A 22,570-nucleotide genomic window follows, 5' to 3' on the forward strand; every position below is an offset into this window, starting at 1 on the left:
TTTGGGGCTCGTTTGGTGGGTTGCAATTGCTCAATTACAGTGCAACAGACAATGCACACACACACACAGCGTATCTGTGTGGTGTGTGTGTGTGTGTTATATTGTGTTGAATTTCACGCCAGTCTGCCAAGTGTAGTCCGTAGTTTTTCGCCATTTTTAACGCGTCAGCTTGTGCATGTGCCTGTGTGCCTGTGTGCATGTGTGTGTGTGCGGGTGTATGCGTATTTATTGTTTAATTAACTTTACGCCTGTCTATCACACACACACACACACACTCCGCACACACACACAGGAGGACAGAGGCAGGACGGGCAATGTTGTTTGCTTTTGCTTTTGCTCTGCTCTGCTTTGTCTGTTCTGTTCTGTCTGGCTATATCTTTACATACATATATACATACATACATGTATGTGAATGTGTGGGTGGCTGGGTGGCTGTGCGCATTCTGTGCATCCTGCAGCAGCCTGTTCTGTCGGGTCCGGGCCTGTCCTGCCCTGCCCTGCCTGTTTGTGTTTCTGTGCATTGGCTTCTCTTTTTACTCCCCCCCTCCCATCACTGTTTTCCCACTTGGTTGTTTTTCCAGCTCAACACAAAAGTTAATCAGTTAGGGCAATGTGTGAAAAACAAAGTGCATTTCCCCGCTCCCAACCAGACCCAGAACCGGACCCAGACCCAGATCCCAGACCCCTGCGATGCTTAAGCAGAGAGGCGAGTCTCGTAGTTATCCTCTGCCGGAGGATTGCAGTGGATTCAAGATGGAATGGCTTTTGTGTGGAATGTGGAACAAGAGCAGATAATTAAATAAATGCAAATTGGAGCAATCGACGAAGCAGCAGGCAACTCCTGGTGGATTAAACGATCCCGAAATGCTTACAGTGCTCGCTGCCCCCTCTACGGATAATATTGTAATCGAATGAATATGAAAATGAATAAATGTGTGGCATAGTTGTGGCAATCGAATGCATCTGCTGGTCCAGTCCTTCCACCCAAGGGACTCGTCTTCCTCTGCTGTCTTTCCGCTTCTGCCCTACCCCTACTCTCCGATTCGCCTGTCCTGCTCCCAAACCATTTCATATTTGATGTGTGTGTATTTTCCATTTCCAGCTAAGAGCAAAACTCGAATTAGCCAAGTTTTTGGCCAAAGCCAACGTGTTAACGTCAGTTAGAATTTTGAGAGTTTCGAATTTAATTTGCTTATGCATTCCACTTGTGTGTGTGTGTGTGCTGGGGATAGCTGAAGTGTGTGTGTGTGTGTGGAAGAGAGAGCTGGAGATATGGTCGAAATACTCCATCGCTGTCAAAGTGTCAATGGCGGCTGGGACAGGACTTGGGATGGAAACTTTAGCTGGACTTTATTCCCTGGCATATTTCTCCGGTCTGTTCATGCTGTGCTTCAGCCTTGGGTTTTGCTCGATCCCTTGAATCCTAACCGTACCCGGATCCCTACCTAATCCGGAGGGGATCCCCCCCCATCTTCAGCTCCCTGTTTGTGCCCTTGTTTTTCCTTTGCTCCGGCCAACTCTTTTCCCTGCTCCTTTCTATCTCATTTTCCCTTCCCTTCCCTTCCATTCACTTGCTTCTATCGTTTTCCCTTTTCCCTTTTCCGGAATTTCCCTACTCCAGGTCAGCCGGCGATTCTTCTCTGTCTCTCTCTCTGAACTCTGCTTCGCTTCGCTTTGCCTCGCTTTTGTTTTGTTTTGTTTCCCGTTTCTCCATCTCCACTCACCACTCACCACCTCCATCTCCATCTCCACCTCCATCTGCGTCTCTCTTTCGCTCCCAACTCCCTCTGTTGTTTGGCAGTTTCCATTGAAAAGCGCTCTTCACAAGCAATTAAACACACAAAAGCGTTTTGCGCGCCGTGCCGTGCCGCGCCGTGCCGCGCCGCGCCGCTCTGCGCTGCGCCGCAAGCGAAACGGACAACTGCAGCGAGCGCGAAGTGGGGAGGATTGGGGGATTGCGAGAAGGCAGCAATGAGTGCGAGCCAAGGGGGCAAAAGGTGGCTCCGGGGGGGTGGGGCATCAACAATGTGGCCAAGATAAATGGATGGCAAACTCCCAGCCAAGTCGACTCGATGCCAGCCAAGTCGATTCCAGTCGAGTCGAGAGTCGAAGCTGCAAAACTGCAATATGAATAATCGCTGGAGGACTAAGGGGCTGTGTGTGGCAGGTGGGGGGTGTGGCAGGTGCAGGTGTGGGGGTGTGGGGGTGTGGGGTGTGTGCAGCCAACACTTTTTGTGTGAAAAGCTTTGAGGGCGTAGGGAATGTCTGGGCATGGAGCTGGCCCCATGGAGTGTTTACACAACCGATTGGCCAAGACGACAGCCAGCCAGCCAGCCAGCCAGCCAGCCAGCAAGAGAGAAGCAGTGAAGGGACTCTACTGGCAATGAAAAAGGAGCAGCCGAGAACGAGAAAGAGAGCGAAGAGCAGGAGGAGCGGGGAGGGGGAGGGGGAATTGGGAGAGGCGTCCACATGGAGTGGAGTCTCTCTTTCTCTCTGTTGGCGTTGACTCTGCTGGCGGCATCGGCGACTGGCGACTGGCGACTGGCGACTGGCGAAGGAGTGGCCAAAGTACACAAAATTCACACCAACACCAACACTTGACAATTTCCCTCGCACACCACACACACCGTAGGCGTGGGGGGCCGTTGGGGGGGAGAAAATGGAAATGGAAATCGTGTGTATGGCTCAAGAGAGACAGCAGCGAAAGAGCGACAGAGACAGAGAGGACACAGAGGAAGATAGGTAAAGCGAAAAAGCAAGAGCCAAAGCAGAGAGAAGGAGAGAGAGACAGAGAGAGAGAGAGAGAGAGTGAGAAAGCGAGAGACTTGTGTCGCCTGGGTTTTGCTTTTGCCAATGGGCAAACGGCAAAATTATCTTCGTTTCTAAGCCAAAATTGTGTGTATGAGATGGCCATGCATATTATACACACACACACACACACACACACACACACACACATATACACATACAATGTGTTCTGTGTGTGAGTGTGTGTGTGGCGTTTGGCAGGGATCTTCCAAGATGCCACCGAAAATTGGGAGCCCAAAAAGGAGCATCAATGGCAGCCTTCAGTGGCAGACACAGACACAGACACCCACACCGAAAAAGATATAAATATAAATACAAATACATATATGTAATATGTACACATATATATATGAACGTGAGCGAGAGCGAGTCCCAATCTCTGAGACTCTCCAGATTTGTCCTTTCAGGGTTCCTAGGCTTTAAGCTGCAAGCCTAAATGAGGTTCCCAGAGGATTAACCTTTGCACAATATCAACAGCCAAGACAGCAGGACACAGAAAAAGATGCCATGCAGGACTGTGTGCTGAACGGGGCACAGAATGATGGGGAAATTTAGGAAAACTGTTTTCATCAAGCAAAAACATCAGAGAAACCAATGGCAGCCTTTGCCGTGTTGCATTTGCCTATCTGGATTTGAGGGATCGAGAACTTTACGTTGCTCGAATCTCTCGACAGTTGCTCCTGTGGCTCACCTATAGGAATATTTGATAAGTGACCCATCCCACCCATCCCACCAATCTACAATCCCCAATTGGTATACGAAATGGGAAAACTTGGTCAAGGGAAATTAGGAAAAATCAATTAGCCACCTCCCCACCCGAAAATACTAAAGGGAAAAATCTCATTCTCAACGTTGGCCAAGGAAATTAGGGAAAACCTGTTTGGAAATTAATTATAAATCACAGAGAAAATGCTGTCAATCGATTTTGAGTGTGTGAATGGAAGCGGAGATGGGGTTTTGGTGGCTGGGGGGCTGGGGAAGTCGAAGGACAAGTGAAATGTGAAAAGTAGCAATGGAGAAATTTGAACTTTGCTTGCCTTTCCACTGAAGGAGAGCTCTGGTACTGGGACTGGCACTGGACTGGGACTGGGACTGCCACTGGCTGCGAAGCATTTCAAAAGTTTTATTCACATATTTATTTATTCATTTGCCTGTGTACGACTGTGTACGACTCGTGTATGTTTGCCATTCAAGTGTCTGACTCGTGTCAGGCCCAAGCAACAACTACGATTCCCATTAACAACTGCAGCAACAACAACAACAACAACAACAATTATGCTTGCAACAACTATTCAGCCTCATAAAACTCAACAACAGAGGGCGCCCCATGCAGTGCAACAGCAACAACTGACAGCAGCAGCAACAGCAGCAGCAGCAGCAGCAGCAGCAAAGTGTAAATGAAAACATGACACCTGGCAGAACTTTTATGATGCGCTAAAAAGCAAACTTTTCGTTTATTATGCAAAGAGCACAGCGCAAAAACAACAAAAATAGTGCGAGATGAAAATATGCATTTGGGCAACCCCCCCCCATCCACCCTCCTAGTGGTCGAAGCATTGGATACCCTCACCTCACAGATCGTATGAATTTTTGTTCGCCTAAATTTGTTTGAGTTTTGCTTGCAAATCGAAATTGATCTTTCTTCTGGTTTATGTCCGATCAAAGCTACTCGGCAATGCCACCAATTGGTTGCTCTGACAGCTACAATGTGCAAAGGGATAGGGACGTGCTCCTGCTCGTTCTGGCAGTGTACATTCATTTTGGCTGCTTCCTTTTTTTGGCTTTACCCCAATCCTAGTACTGGCATCAATATAACCCTCTGGAAAGGGTACCAAAGAGGAGGGGCACACACTCCCCCACTGCAGATCCAGATCCAGCTGCAGCTAGCCGCCCCCTGCTCCAGCAGCTGGCAACCGAAACGAACCAACCGAGAGCTGGACAGCGCTCATTACGGAACCTGCAACCTGCGGCTGTGTGCGTGTGTGTTAGAGTTTGTTTGCCTGCATTTTCCGTTGAGTTGCGTTGCGTTCGGGTTGCATTGGGTTGGGCTGGGTTGGGTTGGGTTGGGGCTGGAGTTGGATGGGATTTGGATTTGGATTGGGTTTGGGTTTGAGTTTGAATGAAGCTCGGGAGCATGGAGCATGTGTGCCTGCCTGTGTGTGGGGTGGGGTGGGGTGGTGTCGGCCAAGGGGCGTTGCAATAAAAAAAAGGCGCCAGCCTGACGACGAGCTTGGCAATTATGCCACACAAAGGCCAAAATGGACGAGTGCAAGGATATTGTGTGTGTGTGTGTGTGTGTGAGCTGAAAGAGGAGCTGCAAAAAGCAAAGAAAAAGCTAAAGAAAATGCTAAAGCGGCAGGGTCAACACTCCCGCTGGACTCTTATCCACTCGCTGGCTCTGCCTCTGCCTCTGCCACTCCCTCTGCACTCTGCACTCTGCATCAGGTGCGATGGGGCAAACATTGCAGTCTCCCTACCGGTTTGGGAGGTTCGGTTCGGTTCGGTTCGGGAGGGGCCTTCAGGTAAGACCCAGGCACCAGGGTGTTGGGTCTAGGGGCTGCTCAAGCTTGAAGTTTGAAGTTTGGCGAGAGATTTGCGTGCCGACTAATGGGTGGCTCCTGTTGTTGTTCTTTCTCATGCGTTTTCCTACCCCTCCTCGGCTGTTGGCTGTTGGCTGTGGGCAGGCTGTATTCCGATCGAGCAGCTCGGAGTGTTTGGAATAATTTCAGCCAGCGCATAATCCTTGTCGTATTCTTTCAGCAGCTCCATCTGCAGCATACGGCCACCCACCCACCCGCTGACCAATCAACTAAATGAGTCCCAGCAAAGGGGACGCGCCAGCGGGCACATCAAATGAAATCGAGCGTTGTCCAACAGCCAAAATCCAGGCAAATGTCAGCCCAGTCCAGCAGCTGAGCGTGGGGAAGGGGCGGACTGGTGAGGGGGGGAGGGGTGGGGTGGGCATGGCTCAACAACAAAGCCCATGGCTCGAACAAAAGCAATGAAAGAAAAGCAAGAAAAGCACTGAAAGAGCACAAGAAAAACACTTATAAATAAAAACATGCTCATTAATGTAAAAGTCAGCCAAGAGGCAGCACCACCAGCAGCAGCACCAGCAGCAGCAGCAGGCGAGACAAGGACAGCCAGACAGACTGGCAGAGAGAGAGAGAGAGACAGCAAGGGAGCGCAGAGCAGAGCAGAGCAGAGCCGAGCAGACAATGGCTGCTGTTCGTGGCGGTGACGGTGGCTCCTTTTGGACAGGCGCGGACGCTGGCGTCTGACTGCTCGCACTTGGAATCCACTTTAGTGCGCCAGCCACCGCACTCCTCATCCCCTCAGCCCCGTACCCCCTCGCCATGCACAGCAGCGAACAGCTAGCTCCTTGGGGCTATTATGATATTGTATTGAAAGTGCCAAGTGATGCTGTCATAAAAAGCTGCGCCTGGCTTGAGCTTTTTACCCCCGCATTCGCGGCATACCCGGCATACCGTGGGGCGAACGGATCCACCCCTGCCGCCGCCAGGGCAGTCTCGCCTCGAAAGAATGGAACGAAGAATCAAATTGATTGGATAGGTTGATGGGATTGTGGTCGGGATTTGGATTGGATTGGACTGTTAGAAGAATAAAGTTATACGCGCAAAGCGGAAGCAAATCCGTGGATAGTTCGGGTAAAAAAATATATAAAAATATAATATATTAATATATAAAAATATATAAAACCCCTCGAAGGATCGGAGATTAGCTGTGATTAAAGTTAAAAAAGCTATGGGACATATTCATTTGAAGCTAGAATATATCTGAGTATTCCAGGCAACTCAATAAACGAGTCTCACTGGGACAGAGCTGTCGAGAGCTGTGGGCTATGCTAAGCCACACTGGGAGAGCCTAATCAAATCTGATGTATGTATATATCGTGGTAAGATAATTCTTATGAAACAGGAAAGTAAGTTAAATCGGGGTAGTTCACTTCTAAAGTTATCAATCCACAGATCAATCAATCAATCCAGCAGCAGTCTTTGCTGTGGAGAGCCCCCAACAGTCATGCCATCTACCATCTGTTCTCCATCCATCCATCCATCCATCCACCCTCCTCTCTCGCTCTCTCTCGCAGAACCAACAATTTGCATAGCAATTAAAGCGAAAGGAAACTGTCAAGTGTTTTTTTGTGTTTTTTTTTTTTTTAGCATTTTCTCCCTCCCCAAATCCAAGGGAAAACGGCAAACAAACGGACAAATAAAAGAGGAGAAATCGCGTGAAAATGCGCCAAATTGTTAGACAAAAATTTGCTGTTTACATTATGCAGAGCCACTCAGAAGGATGGGGGGGGTGGTGGGTGCACCCTTACAGCAGAGGGGGTGGCCTGGCGGCAGAGCACAGTTTCCAGGGGGGTGGCTGTGCGGCAGTGCGGCAGTGCGGCAGCGAAGATGTTCAACTTTTCTTACCAATCATTCCAGCAATGTCTGAGCAGGAAGAGCACCCAGAGGGTAAAAATGTAAAAGAATTTTCAGTTTTTCTCAAGTCTGGCATTGTCAGACCTCCAGGGGGCAGGGGAGTGGTGGGGGAGGCTGCACTATGTTGGAGAGGGAGAGGATAGGGTGGATGGGGAGGCTGCACTGACTTGACAGCTTCGAAAGTTGAAAGTTTTTCGGGGGCGCCATCAAAAGGCTCAATGAAGTGTCTCGTCTCAGGCTCTTGAGTCGACTCGAGTCGTGTCGCGTTGCGTCGTGTCGCGTCGAGTCCCCGTGGCTGACGAAAATCAATATGATCAGATCCGGTGTTCCACAACCTTCCCAGAACGAACCCCCCACATTCCCCCTCCATTCACCATTCCCCCCTGAAAGCACCCTCATCAGAGAAAGGGCAAGAGAGAGAGAGCGGGAGAGAGAGAGAGAAAGTGTGTGTGTGTGAGGGGGGCGGAAAACTCTCTAAATTTTCATGCTTCCTGTTCAGGACGCGCTCGCTTATAAATTAAATTTGTAATTGATTCCTGAATCCGCAATCCTGCAAATGGGATTACCACACGTTGGGAAATCGGCCAGAGAGCTGAAGAGTCAGAGGCAGAGTCAGGGGCAGAGTCAGGGCAGAGGCAGAGCCACCCCCAAAAGCAATCAGAGGGGTTGTGTGGGTGTGGGTGTGGGAGGTGAGTGGGTGGCACGTAGAAGGAAGGGGAGAAAATTGCGTGCGTCGTAACTGAAACTGAAGGAAGTTGCTCGGATGTCAGTCAGAGTCAGAGTCAGTGGCAGAGTCAGTGGCAGTGGCAGGACCGAAGGACCGGGGCCAACTCTATCTGCCACCACTCCACTCCACTCCACCCACCCATACCCCTAACCATCTACCCCTACCACTACCCTCTGAGGACGTCAGCTGGCGTGTTAGTCAGTCAATAGATAGGATATTCGTACAACAACAGCAGAGCAGAGCAGAGCAGAGCGGAAGGAGAAGGAGAAGCGCTGCCAGTGGCAGTGGCAGTAGCAAACAAGCCACAATGGATCTGTCCATCCATCCACCTCTCCTCTCTCACACGCTCACACGCTCACTCTCTGGCATATACAGAGGAACACATACATATGTACATACATATACATATGTATTTATCGGTTAAGTGTACTCGTTCTGCTGTTCTGCTGCGGACTGGTTTCAACCCCCGGGGATAAGTGCTGGGCATCCATTCCATACCAAGGTCCCAGGACCACGGACCAAGGACCAAGCCCAAGCCCAATCCCATCCAAAGGCAATTCCCTTCTTCCGCCGGTAATAACAACAGCAACAATGGAGCGAAGCGTGTGGTCCTCTGTGCATTTTATAGTAATATACCCGGGCCAGAGTCCCGAGTCCAGAGTCCAGACCATAGAGTCTAGAGCCCCAGCCAGTCGTATCCCAAGTCCGTTAACAGCTTACAATCATCGTGGGCCGTGGCCAACCCCTGCAGCAGGCAGAGAGACCTCTCCTCCCTCCACTTGGCCCCCGCTGGAGACCCGGGGCTAAGTGATACGAACCTTGAATGTCCAGTCCAGCTTCTGTTTCGATGTGTGGATGATCCTTTGGGGATTCAGTTGTCGAATATTAACTGGAAAACCTTGTCTCAAGCTAGTGTGAAAAATGTTAAACCCTTTCTAGACGCCCCTCTCTAGCGCGGACTCATTGAACAGTTGCCAAGGCGATCCCCGTCAGAGCTACATAAGACAAGAGCAAAGTCAAAGCCAAAGCTACAGCTTAAGTCAGAGCCAAAGCCAGAGCCAGAGCCAGTTCTGGTCCTAGACCTCCGCTCCTCAGCTCTCTTCAGGTCTCCTTCTCGGGGCCAAAGCCAAACCGGACTGGGGACTTGAGATATTATGTTTTCCGCAGCTGTCAAATTTGATTTGACAAATGTAAATAATACAGAGCCGGCGACAGATGCGGAGTGACAGACAAAGAGATTGGCCTGGCCTGGCCTGGGCCCATTGTTGCTCTGTGGCTCTGCTCTGCGGCTCTGTGGCTCTGTGGCTCTGTTGCTGTTGCACGATGGTGGTGCCAATGGAAGTTGACATAATGGACGGGGCATGGCACGAAGCGGGGGGTACTCTGATTTACACTTGGTGCTGCGTGTTGAGATCCGATCATGATCTCGGTTCTAGCCACAGTCCCCTCCACTACCCCTCCCCCCTCTCAGTGGACAGGGGACAGACGACTGAGGACTGACGACTGACGACAGACACGCCTGAATGCGTTTCCCCAACGAGCGAGCGAGCGGAGCGACCCGACCCGCATCGCAAATCTGTTTGCTGACTGACTGAGTGACTGCCTGGCTAATGGCTACAAATTGTCACATCAGCGAAATATAAAAGGCAAACAGCAAACGGCGAAGACAGGCAGAGGCAGAGGCGGGCAGGCGGGCGGGCAGAGAAAACAATTTTCGAGGCGATAAACTGATGATACTGGCTGGAAAGAGTTTGCTAATTGGATAATCATTCGGATTCGTTATGCCTGAGCGGCTCTCGGCTCGGGAGGGAGAGGGAGAGGGAGATCGTAGGTCTGCGGGAGAAGCTTTAATGGCAATTCGCAGGCAGGAGAGTGGATAAATGTTTGCTTTGACAGATCACCACAGCAGCTCTCCCCCTGGTTGCTCCCTAACTTTAATCCTTTAAGCTGAAAATACAATCGCGACTCGCCTGCATTCTAAGACTTAATTCTTTGCTCCGGAGTTCCCGCCAAAAAGTGAGAACTCATTTTGCCACTTTGCATAAATCATAGATAAATCCCATGCCCAGTATCGTTGATTCAAAGCAGTGCTGGAGTACCTTGAACGTCACATATTGTGCTGCTGTCCTGTGTACATTTCAATCCGTTGACAAAACTCCAGCAAAAAAAAAGGAACAAACAAACAAAGAAAAAAACAAAAAACCAATCCAAATGCAGACTTAATCGCACCTTTATCTGGCCGCTTGTGCCGATGTGTAGCTCCAATGCAAAATATCTCCTGTTGGCGATTTTTGAGTTTAGATGTTTAGTTGCTGGTTTCACTTTTGGGGGGGCAGGACACGGGACACGGGGCACTTTGTTTTGTATATGGGGGGAGCACTTGGAACTTTATTTATTGGTAGCTAAGGGCAGTCGATTGCTTCAGTGGTTTTTTGCTAACCAACGAAAAAAAAACAAAACAAAACGAAAAGTCTTGACACATTCGTTGTCCGATTGGAGTTGAGGGTGGTTGGGGGGGTCTATCTGATCTGATCTGATCTGAATTGATCAATAAAAATCCGAATCGTTTTGGGTGTGGGGATCACACGTGAGCGCGGCGTGGATCTCTCGATCTGGATCTGTGGATCTATGGATCTATGGATCTATAGATCTCTGGATGTCGTAGTTCGTCGGTAGTCGGTAGTGATGGTCGCGACGGCAAAATGTACGGCAAGGTGGAACGACGTGCAACAGCGGCGATTGCTGGGCCGAGAACGTGTGTGTCCAAGCCAAAGGCAGCGTAGGCCGGGCCGGTTCGTTCGGGCCAAGACAGCGACAGCGACGACGACGACGACAACGACGACGATGGCAGCGACGGCGACAGCAAGCAAAAGCAAGTCGACAGCGAAGTCGCGTCGCATCGCCAGCGTAAGCTGCGCGACAAAAATCCGCAAAAAGAGAGAGAGCAACAAAGTTGCCACTGTCACAGGGCTGTGGGGGGGGGAGACAACTTGTTCACCACACACACAGGCACACAAGCGCACACAAGCACACACAAGCACACACACGCACATACTCGCAAGCAAAGTGAGAGAGAGAAGCGGCTCTTAGCCGAGCTTAGCTTAGTTTTTTGCTCCCTGGCTCTGCTGCTGCTGCTGCTGTCGCCTGCTGTCGCCTGCGGCGGCTTCCACAGCTTGACAAGCATTTTGACACCGTTTCTTTGTTTAGTTTTTTGCCCTCTGCTCCAGCACTCAGCCACCTTCTCCACCCACACCTACAGCTGCAGCTACACCTACACCTAAGCCAGCAGCAGCAGCAGCATTACCCCCCCTTGGGCTGAAGCAGCAGCAGCACCTAACTACCTCCCCCTACACCTACCCCCCACAAGAGCAGCAGCACCCACCCAAAAAGTGATCGGATCTCCTGCTGGGCTCCCCGGGAAGAGGGGCTTCCTACACGGCCGCACTTTTCGTCCCGTCTCGCGTCCATCCATCGCCCGCCATCAGTGGGCTGTGGGCTGCAAATGCAGTCGTCATGCCTGTCGTCGCTGCCCTGCTGCTGGCTACTGCTCGCTGCTGCCCGCAGAAACCCACCACAGCAGCGACGGCGGCAGCGGCAGCGACGCAGCGACGCAAAGTTTGCCGAGTTAATTAGGCAATGGCGGCGTCGACTGAGACGGAGGGAGACGAGACTTCGTTTTGAGTGAGAGGAAGTCACTCGAAACCGGTTTTAGGCGGGCTGTAATCTTGCTCACAGTCCAAGTGTGTGTGTGCGTGTGTGTGTGTGTGTGTGTGTGTGTGTGACAGGATAACAACACGCAATATACGCACTCGATTGCTGTACATTCGCATCCTTTGGCGCTGTTTTATTGCCAGCAGCCGCCGCGCCGCGCCACGTCCTTTGCGGCTGCCACACGGCTATAGCTGAGACTCCGCTACAGCCGTCTGCCGCCTTGTCCTCCCCTCTCTCCACACTAACCAAAAGAACAACGGTACAATCCCCCCTCACCCACACTGTGGGTGTGTGTGTATTTCTGTTTGTGTGTGTGTGTGTGTGTGTGCGTGGGGTGGCCATTTTGGGGTTCGCAGGAGCCGCCGCCGCCGCCGCGCTCCAAGTCGAGGAAACTGGAGCAACAAACAAAAATCGTTGAGATTAAGTCTGGGTCTGCCATAGAGCCGGGCAGAGCAGAGCTGAGCAGAGCAGAGCAGAAGATAAACAAATTTGAAAATATATTGGATGAGTCGGTGATTGAGGAGAGTGGGGGGAGAGCCCACACTTGCCTAACATAGGATTGGGAGCCCATGAAAATGGAAACATTAAAGAACTTTAAGCAGAGTTTCATACGAATTTTTAGACTTGCCTCAGAATATTCACTAAAACCCAAAGAAGGAGTAAAAGCAAATAAATGGAGACTAGAAACTAATGTTGCTGTATCTTTTTATGGATTATACTTAGTTCTAGACCCCCATATAAAACTCTTTAAATACTCTCCGCTTCGTTTCCGTGTTGAAACGTGTACAGATTATTTGTGGGGTATTTGTGGGGCAGGGAAATACGAGTATAGCATATAAAGATGTTGTAAAGGTGCCTACGTATCTAAGATAGAAATATACAAATATACATACATATGTATATGTCTATGTAGGTACAATACACTCTTTTAATTGTATTTATTTTTAATGTTTCAACAATGGAAGTGTAAGAAGCGAAACCTTATCAGTGACAGACATTTAAGGCCGCCTTGGACAAATTAGTGTCAACGAATTTGATAAGTTGAATGTTTAAAAAGTCAGCGGCAAAAGCACATAAACAGGGTGAAACGTTTGAAAATCCTCAGGTCAGTAAAAGTGGGCAAAGCCCAGGAATGGAAAAGAAGCTGTCGTGTGTCGGTGATAAAAAAAGGAAAAGGGTAGGGCAGGCAGTAATCAAAGCCCAAGGAAGAAGCAGTCGAGGGATTGACTGCAGATCAGACTTTTAACGGTAGCAGAGGCAGAGGCCCAGGCGAATGCCTTATGACACTTTCCTCCGCCTTCATCTCCGGCTTCGCTGCCCGTCATCCACTCCACTCTCCGCGGAGCGCCAGAACGAAATGAATAAAATATGCAATAAACAGAAAGAAGCAAAAATATGCAAATTCGCTTACAGCACGCGGCGACTCTGACTCTGGCTGGCTCTGTGACTCCTTCTCTTACTCTCTAGCACGCCCTCCGCCCTCCGCCCACCGCCCTTCCTTGCCAACGTCCTCACATTCTGCCTCTCGCTCTGGCCGTGCCCTTAGCTGTGGGCAGTGCGAGCGGGATGGCTGCTGAGCAACGCCCCCTGCAGGTCGACCATTTTACACACAAAATACAACGGTTGTTCGCCGCGCCGCGCCGCTTCGCGCTTCGTGTGCAAGCGAGAACGAGAGCGAGAGAGAGAGCGCGCCGCCTGACATTGCGCCGACGCTGGGAGAGAGAAGTGGCGCTAGAAAGGCAGCGTCAACGTCGCTGCTTCATGTTCGTGTGTTCCTGTGTTCGTGTGTGTGCGTCGTAGTCTCTCGCTCTCTCCTTCTCTCTCTATCTCTCTGCCAGAATTGAGCGGATTTTTGCTGTGGTGAATTTCGCTCCCACACGATCGCTTTGGGGGCGGAGTCTCGCTCTGTGTGTGCATGTTTGTGTGTGTGTGTGTGTGCAAGCGAGACAAGACATAAATGAGCAACGGCCTCACACACATACAGCTAGAGGCTGCCAGGATTTTGTCACACACAAGAATGTCCTGGTCCCAGTGCTGGCCTCTCGTCCTGTGTAGAGCAAATGGTAGCAAGTCCTGCCTGACAGCCACCAAGCCTCCCCACGGCATGTCCTTGCCCCATGTTGCTTCGGACTGCCTCCCCGGTGTTTTCACCCCCTCGACTGCCTATTTGATTGTAGTTTTTGGCGCGAGCTCCGATAGAAGTGGAAAAAGTAGAATACCGAAGTGCATTTGAACTATAAAACAAATCCATGAGAGCGCATGGAGAACCAATCTTGGTCATGGGATCCAGCTACAAAAGCATAGTAGCATACGATTAGTAGTACGAATTCTAAGGAAACTTTCATTCTTTCGCATCTATAAGATTCATTTATGGGTTCACCAAAGTACTATTTGGTTTGGTCTTCGTTGCTTCCCAACTTCTCAAATTCTGAACTAAAACAATATATAAAATAAATTTCAATTGAAATACATATGTGTGGAGCAAAAAAATTGTTTTGAAACAGTGTTTCCTGTGACTGTGACAGAGAGGGTAAGCCGATCCTGCTGTTTCCATGTTTGAAACAGATCCATGGAAAATCGGGGATTCCACATACATACATATATGTATGTACATTGTACATATATGTAACTAGTAGCTTTGAGGCTGAGGAGTTAGTTTGATTTAATCAAGAATAAATATGTACATAACATAGGGTCGAAAACTAATTCTTCTCTGCAAGGGTGACAGCAAAAGAAACCAAATTATAATTCAGATAAGGATTTTGAGAGTTCGTATCGAAAGCGATGTCCCTGAACTTAGCTGCTGCTTCTGCATCTGCAATCCCAAATAAATTTCATAATTAACAGTTTTGCTGCTGCTTTCCCTTAAACAACAACAACAAAAAAACCAAAAATAAAACAATGTAAATTACGCACTGGCGAAACTTTGTTGATCAAAGTTTCCTTCCATTGACACTCCCCTTGCCCATTTCAGTGTTTCCATTGGAATCTCTTCGGTATTTTCCCTCCCTCCTACCAAAAAAAAAAAAAAAAAAAAAGAAGCAAAAGTGAGGAATCCTCGGAAAAGGCAGCTGAAAATTAACTGTAAAATGTGGCACAATGTGCAATTGTTGATAATGGGGCATGTGGCGCGCATATCCTCCCGACTGCCGACTCCCGACTCTGGCGCCTGCGCCTCGCCTGCTAATTAGTCGGAGGCTGGATCGTTCGCGAGGCCATGGGCCATGGGCCGTGCTCATGGAGAGGTGGCAAGAGGAAGCTGTGCCCATCTCCGTTGTATTTGTTAAACTTTGCATTAAATTTTGGCGCTGCCCCGGCTGTGGCAATTAATTTGGAGGCGCAACAAGCGTTGAAAGCGTTGAAATGAAGTGTGACGCGCATCGGAAGGAGTTGCCTGGCCCCAGATGGGGGCTGTGTGCGGCAGCAGGAAGCATGGAGCAGGGAGCAGGCAGCAGGCAGCAGGGTGGCGAGCAGGAGAGCAGCAAGGAGGAGGAAGCCATTTCCCACCTTTCTGTAGATGCTTCTGCTACCCCGTAATCGTAATGACTCTGGGTTCAGGCAGATGGAGGCAGCTTGCAGCATTCACTAGCAAATAAATATTACACATTATACATATGTACATATCTCTGATTAATGTACATACATATATGTATGTATGTACATAAATCTTAAATATTTGTAATATTTGCCCATGAAATTTTTGATTTGGGGCACATTTGATGGGTGAACTTTTAGCGAAATTCTTAGCTGGAAAGATCTAATGACAACCGAATCCACTCTATGCCATACATACTTACATAATACAGATTATATACATACAGACTAGCAGGTATTTTCCTTGTCTATATATCGACTATCGAGTGCTGCCGTTTGTTTCAGTTTCGTTTCTTTGGCTGATGTCAATGTGCGTGACATCGACGACGACTCCAACTCCGACTCCGACTCCTCGACTTTTGTTGTGGCTGCGGCTGTTGCTGTTGCTGCTACTCTTTCCAGTTGCATCATTGAAGCATGACAACAATCATCTCCTTTGCTCCATTCTCCTCCCCTGGGGCCCTTGCTGCTGCTGTTTCTGTTGTTGTTGTTGTTGTTGTTGTCAAACACTAGACAACAAATTGTTGTAATTATGTTCAGGTTGCGTTTCGCTTGTCGCTTCCCGATGTCATAATGCGTCTGCCCATCTCTCTCTATCTCCCTCGTTGCCCTGCCTGCAATTATGGTAAAAGTTGCATGAGACAAAACAAAACCAGCAGCAGCAGCAACAGCAGCAATAATAATAGTAACAACGTCCAAACAGAAAGCGTTTCATTTTCAGTTATGAATTGACAACAGTATTTTGTTTGTGCCGTCTCTCCTTTTGTTTCGTTTGGCGTGGACAGCGGCGGACAAAAGGCTGAAAATTAATGTTGAAATGAGCAGAAAACCAAGACAAAACCGATTCGAAGAATGCCCTGCCGAGCAGAGCTTTTAATAACCCGAAAATCGAAGCTGCGAATGCCCTGCAACTGACGATTTCTTCATGGAATATTCTTTCACTTTCAAGAGAGAAAAACTTATGAGAAAAAATGATATACAATATATTTTAAATGTCTTCCTTTGGCATTTAAAAAATAAATAAAATAAGAAAAAAATCTATAATATAATTCCAAGATCTGCAATAAAAAAATGGCAAATAAAACATGGAATAATTAATAAATATTACAGTTCCTTTCACTTTTCGAAGGGAAAACAATTCCACAAAGCCAATTCTCATGCGCTGCAAGAACTACAGCCGAACGAAAATCCCCGAAATGCAGATAGTTCTTCCGGCAAACCTCTGAACCGACAACATTTTTACATTATGTAAAAATTATGCCATCATACCCTATGAAAAAATGAAAGTGAAGGGTCGGTCACCGCATGGCATGTGTCAATTCACATCCCAGATCTTATCTCAGATCCTAAGATATCAAAGATTTCAATTTGCAACTGCAGATTCGAAATATCTCAGAGCCAGGCGAATGTCGATGAATATTCAATACTCCATTGGGGTGCTGGACACTGCCTTCCTTCACACTGAACTGACACAGCTGACAGTCGACCAGTGTGGATCTGCCGGAGCTGCCGGAGCGATGGCGTGCTGCATGATCCATGGACACCGACACGGATAAGGCACAGCGAAAGGCAGTGATCGACATGGGCGACATGCAACAAGCAGGGTCAAGTGGGAGCAGCCCATCCTCTCGGTAGCAGTGCCAGCATGGGTGTGGTGTGGGGCAGCCGAGGAGTTCACCCCTCGTTGGCTATTTTGATGATTATTAAACTGTCTCCGTGCGTCTTCAGAAGGGCAGCGAAGCGAGGAGATAATTATGAGATGCGCGTTGAGCTGTTTTGACCCGGCCCGGTAGTGGGAATGAAGAGAGTTGGAGAGAATCGAGCGAATCGTTTGCATGTTCGTGTTTTGGCTTTGGCTTTGGTTACGCCTGAGTGTCGTGTCTGTCCTCCTGTGTTCACCCTGGCCAAGCCTCTCTGTACTCTGTAGCCTGTGCCCTGTATCTGTACCTGGCACACATATGTGTATTTACTTTGTGTCCTGCACACACATAAGTGAAATGCAATTTAGCGTAAGTGCCTCTAGACGCGACAATTGTCGTTCTGCCGTTCTGCTGCTGCTGCTGCTGCTGCTGTTTGTGTTGTGAGGAGGACTGGACCCCAAACTTGCCTCTGGTCTGCTTACATATGCAAGTTCCGTTTGCCGCTTCCGCTCCAAAGCAGCGCCCAAAATGTCACCCGGGTCCGCATCCTCCAAGTCGAGAGTCGAGTGTGTGGCTGGAGTGGCTCCAGGCCACCAGGCTGCTGCTGCTGCCTGCTGCCTGCTGCTGTTCTGCTTTTCTGCTTCTGTGCGTCGTCCTGGCTAATGTGCTAATAATAATCACATGGCAGGACCAACAGCAGCAGCAGCAGCAGCCGCAGGACCACAACCAGAACACCAGCTCGACATCAAATGGCATGTTAAATGTAGCAGGCCAGCCTCTGCCTCCTCCTCCTCCTCCTACTCCTCCACAACCCATTCCCGGAAATATTTTCCACTCTCGTTCTCAGACCCCGGCATTATTAGCTCTCATTTAGGCAAATCCCATTAAAAAAAAAAAAAAAAAAAAACGACGAGAAGAGGGAAACCCGGCAAAAGGGAAACAGCAGCAACAGAAAAAAAAAGCCGAGCAAAATTGCCTCGTTTGACATTTGGTTGGCTGCATTTGGGGTGTTTGGTGTTTCTCGGTTGCACGTTTTGGGTGGTGTTAATGCAAAGCCTTTTACACCACCACCCCAAGCAGCCAGAACGAAGGCCACAACAACCTAGCCCATCATCGAGCCACTGTAATGAGAATGAGAACCATTCAGATTTTGCCCAAAAGCCAATTCAAGTCGTCAAGCCCCGAAACATTTTTTGTCGCATCACTTGCTCAAGATTCAATTTCGTTTTGAGCTGTGACAAAATTTCGGTGGGATATTTCATGAACCTTTGGATTTTGGATTATTCTACGAGTTTAATGCCCAATTATTGGGGCAATTAACTTTAGCTCCTCTCACACATTTATTTGGTGCATTAATTTTCAGCTAATTTTCTATCCATTTCATTCGTTTTGCATACACGAGTATTCATGCCGTTTTGGCGTTAACTCTCATCGTTCCGTCAGTACAAACTACTCAATATTTGATTCAACATTATAGGCATTTCATTCAACAATCAGTGATTGCACATCTACACATGTACATATATATATATTTATGTTCATAAATGGATACAAAACCAGGTGTTCAAAGAGCCAAACGATATTCTGGCTCTTCGAGTACCGAGTATAATTATCAAAATGATGGGACATATACAACACATACATACATAAGTACATACATACACATGTATTAATTGATTTCGATGTAATTGGATATCTGGCACTGAATGTGTACTAGCAGAAGACAGAAAATCAGAAAGGTGTTGTCGTTGAATACAAATTACTTTCATTTGCATTTACAAACATACAAACATATGATATGTATGTATGTACATATGTATATTTAAATCTATATCCATTATCCACATTCGCAACTCCATCAGTTAGGCTACATATCAGCAAAGACTGAACAGCACCAAGATGCTGCCTGGGTAACGACTGACCATTCAATTTTCGTTGGAGGCTGCAGGGTACGGGCGCGCGGGCCTATAGTATTTCTTCAATTCTCTTTAAGGCTCTGAAATGCTACTGTCTGCGTAAATGCTAAAGTCTTTGGCGCGGCACAGTGGGGACTGAATCCCCACTGAAAAGGGGTTGCACAGGTAAAAAAATTGTAAGAGCGCTTTGGATAAAATGAATATACGCATTTTATAGCAAAATTTCCAAAGCTTTCAGAAATTTAACTTTGAGATAACTTTGAAGATAATTATATTTTTAGGAGATATGTATGTACAGCACTCAAAGTGGAGAAGTGCATCAGTGTGAAATGGTTTTTATAGCTGTACTCGTTTCAGTGTGAAACAATGTGATGATCTCTTATTCGCTTATTAATTTAGCCCGCTGATCTAGGCAAAGGCCCCACCGTGCAAAATGCATGCACATGCATGCGCAGACGAAGCCGTTGGTCAGCGGGGCTCGCGGTGAGAGATGAACCATAGCCGAAAAGAGAATTGAAAGCACGCGCGCCTGGCTCTCACTGTCTATGGTGCTGGTACGCAGCGATAAGCCCAGCCATGGAAACCGGTTTTTGGTCGCGCACGCAGCATCTTGTTATCTTGTAATCTCGTTATTGTATGGTCTTTGCTATCAGCTATGACGGGTACATGCGTATGTACGTACGTATATTTCCTATTGCCATATGTGAACGGAGAACGCGTAAGAGAATTACCTATGTATGTATGTACGTACCGTATGTACCATCCATAGCCGTTTGCAGTTTTTTGTGTTGCATATTTTCATTTCTTTTTCTTAGACGATATTTATCCAACAAATTCTTGCACACTTTCGCGCACTTGTCGCTGCTTGGAACTCTGAATTATCTATGGGATTTGAGCGGGTGGAACCGGCAGGTTGGCTTCGATCTATTTTATGCCCAACGCCCCCCACTCGAGTGTACGCGTATTGTGTGCATATGATAATTATGCAACCCCATTCAAAGGAATTCTGTGCCTTTTTTGGTTCGGGGGAGCCTTCCACTTTACATGTGTGGAGAGCTGCGACTGCGACTGCACCTGCGGGGGGTGCCTAGCTAGAGTCGGGCCTAGAGTCTAGAGTGGGCGTGGCATGCGGTAAAATAAAATTGCACATTAGATTCTTGTGACAAGACCAGCAGCGCAAGCACTCTACCCTACCCTTGCCGTTGCGACTCCTGGCGCAGAGGGCGCAGAAAGCGTTGCAAGCGTCTGGCCGGGGGTGTGGCATAGTGGCATAGGAGAAAAAACACAGGCGGGAGGGGCGGTTGGGACGGTTGGGAAAATTGTGCAGTTGCAGCCATAATTATTTTTACGGCACATTGCGTCGGTGCCATGGTCGGAGCCAGCCCCAAAAGATGGAGACGCTACGCGGCACATTGGGGCAAATGCAGTGGGTACTCGAGCGAGTGGGAGAGTACGATGAATTCCACTCACCAGTGGGATCCAATCTCTCACAGTGCAGACCAATTCTCATGGATCAGCAGCAGCAGCCATTGCAGACAGAATAAATCCGAAAGTCAATCAACTACGCTTGCCCCTTCTCCTTCTCCTTCTCCGCCCTAATTGTTGCAGTTTTGTCCCACTGTGCTTGGTGGTGCTTGGTGCTTGGTAGGCGCTGGAGTCACCACAATCTGTGCCCAGAGCCAAAGGCAAAAGCAAAAGCAAAAGCATAGCCCGCAGTCAATGGGGTTGGGGTTGGGGTTGGCACTGCCACTGCCACTGGCAGAGCGGCTGTGCCACAGCGAGGCATAGAGAATAATAATAAAAATAATTATGCATATGCCACCCTCCGGTCTGGGGTCCTCCGGCAGCATTTCTCCGCCGCGTTACCCTAGCAGCTCCTCTGCCGTGCCGTGGCGTGGCGTGGCGTGGCATGTCGCTGTGGCATGGTGGCATGGTGGCACTGGCTCTGGTTTTGCCGCTTTTGCTGCTGCTAATTTAGATGAGCATGCTCGACAGTAATTTGCATGCCAGTTGCAGTTGCAGTTCCAGTTCCAGTTGCAGTCGGCAGTGCCGCAAGAGGGGGAGGCAGGCGACGACCCCAAGCCCGACCCCAGCTGAGAGCCACTTGTCTCTGCACACAAACACACACACACACACACACACACACATCTCTCTCTCTCTCTGTTTCTCTGTCTCTGTTTCTCTGTCTCTTTCGCTATGTGACAGTTTGCAGCGTCGACAATGCCGCCTCCATGTGTTGCCATTGTTGCTGCTGTTCTTGTTGTTGTTGTTGTTGTTGTCTCAATGCTACTTTTGTGCATATGTCGATGGTGGGTGGTGGTGGTGCTGTCTTCTCCGGCCGCTGGCTGTGCCATGTCATTCACACACAAAGTGTGCGACTCTCGGCTAAAATGGCATACACTTGCACACTTTGCTTTGATTCGCCCACATCCCCAGTGCCAGTCCCAGTGCCAGTCCCAGTCCCAGCCCCATTCCCTGCCCAATCCTCCCACAGAACCCCAATCCCCCAATTGCAGTCCCCCCCATTCTCTGGTGACTCGGTTTGCCCGCGCTTGCGCTTGTGGAGTGCCACTAATTGAGGCACCCAACTGCAGCCCCTGCCGATGCAGCGATGGTGGCAGTCCCCACTTGGGGCACCAGGCACAACTGTACCGCCATCATACGCATCACTGGGGCCCGAGTGCCAGCTCCTCCGCCGGTCCAGCCGACCCCGAAAAGGGGTGCCAATGGAGCCAGAGCCACGATCTCACCCACCAGGATCCCAGCAGGAAAGTTCTTTGGCAGTCACTGGGACTCCAGAGCTGCCTTAATCGATCCATGCCTAATCCAGCGAACCCAAATCAAAGCCGATCAATGCATCGAAGGGCCAAGGGTCAGGACAGGACTCAGTCAGTGGCAATTGTCAGTCAGTTGACTCTCGCTGGCCATGGATCAGGCATCCAATCCTTTGAATCCTTTGATGCGATGCCTGAATAGTTGCTCTTAGGGCTCAGTCAGTCACACTGCTCCTGCGAGTAGTTGGTCCTTCCTTTGTGATTGTGATTGTGATTGAACCAGCAGCAGCATAGCCGGAATATATTTCTGGGAATTTGTGGGAATTTGTGGATTTTTGTTTCATTGTGTCACTGAAGCCATGGAGGAGGAGCATGGGCTCGGGCGTGGGCGTGGGCGTGGACGTGGGTGGGGCATGCAGGAATGCAGCTCAAAACTGGAAATGCAATGACAATAAGGAATCCAACTGACTTCTGGCCACAGAGCAGAACAGAACAGAACAGAAGAGAAGAGACAGAGGAGACAGAGGAGACCTCTGCCCCACTATCAGGTACCCCATGGAAATCCAAGAGCTGGGGCCTGCCACTGCCGAGTGGCGACTGCTGACTGGTGACTGGCATTGGGGGATTGGGGGATTGTGAAAATGCAAATGGAGGCCGGGTGAAGGCACTAAATGATCCAATGTGTGGCTGGCATGGCAGGTTTCAGGGCAACGACAACACCTTCCAAAAGGCCAGCAACACAAGTGGGAGAGCGGGCGAAGGTGGGCGAGTGGGAGAGCAGCAGCGGAAAACAGGCGGTAAGAACAGCAGCAACAACAAATCATGGAACCGACAACGTCAGCCAAAACGGAAGCCATGCCAAAGCCCAGCTAAAAACTGAGGCAGCAGCAGCAGCACCACCAGACAGAGCCAGAGGGAAGGGAAGGGAGCTGCGCGACACATCCACATC

This window comes from Drosophila obscura, unplaced genomic scaffold (assembly GCF_018151105.1).
Source record: "Drosophila obscura isolate BZ-5 IFL unplaced genomic scaffold, ASM1815110v1 contig_29, whole genome shotgun sequence".
Classification (NCBI taxonomy): Eukaryota; Metazoa; Arthropoda; class Insecta; order Diptera; family Drosophilidae; genus Drosophila; species Drosophila obscura.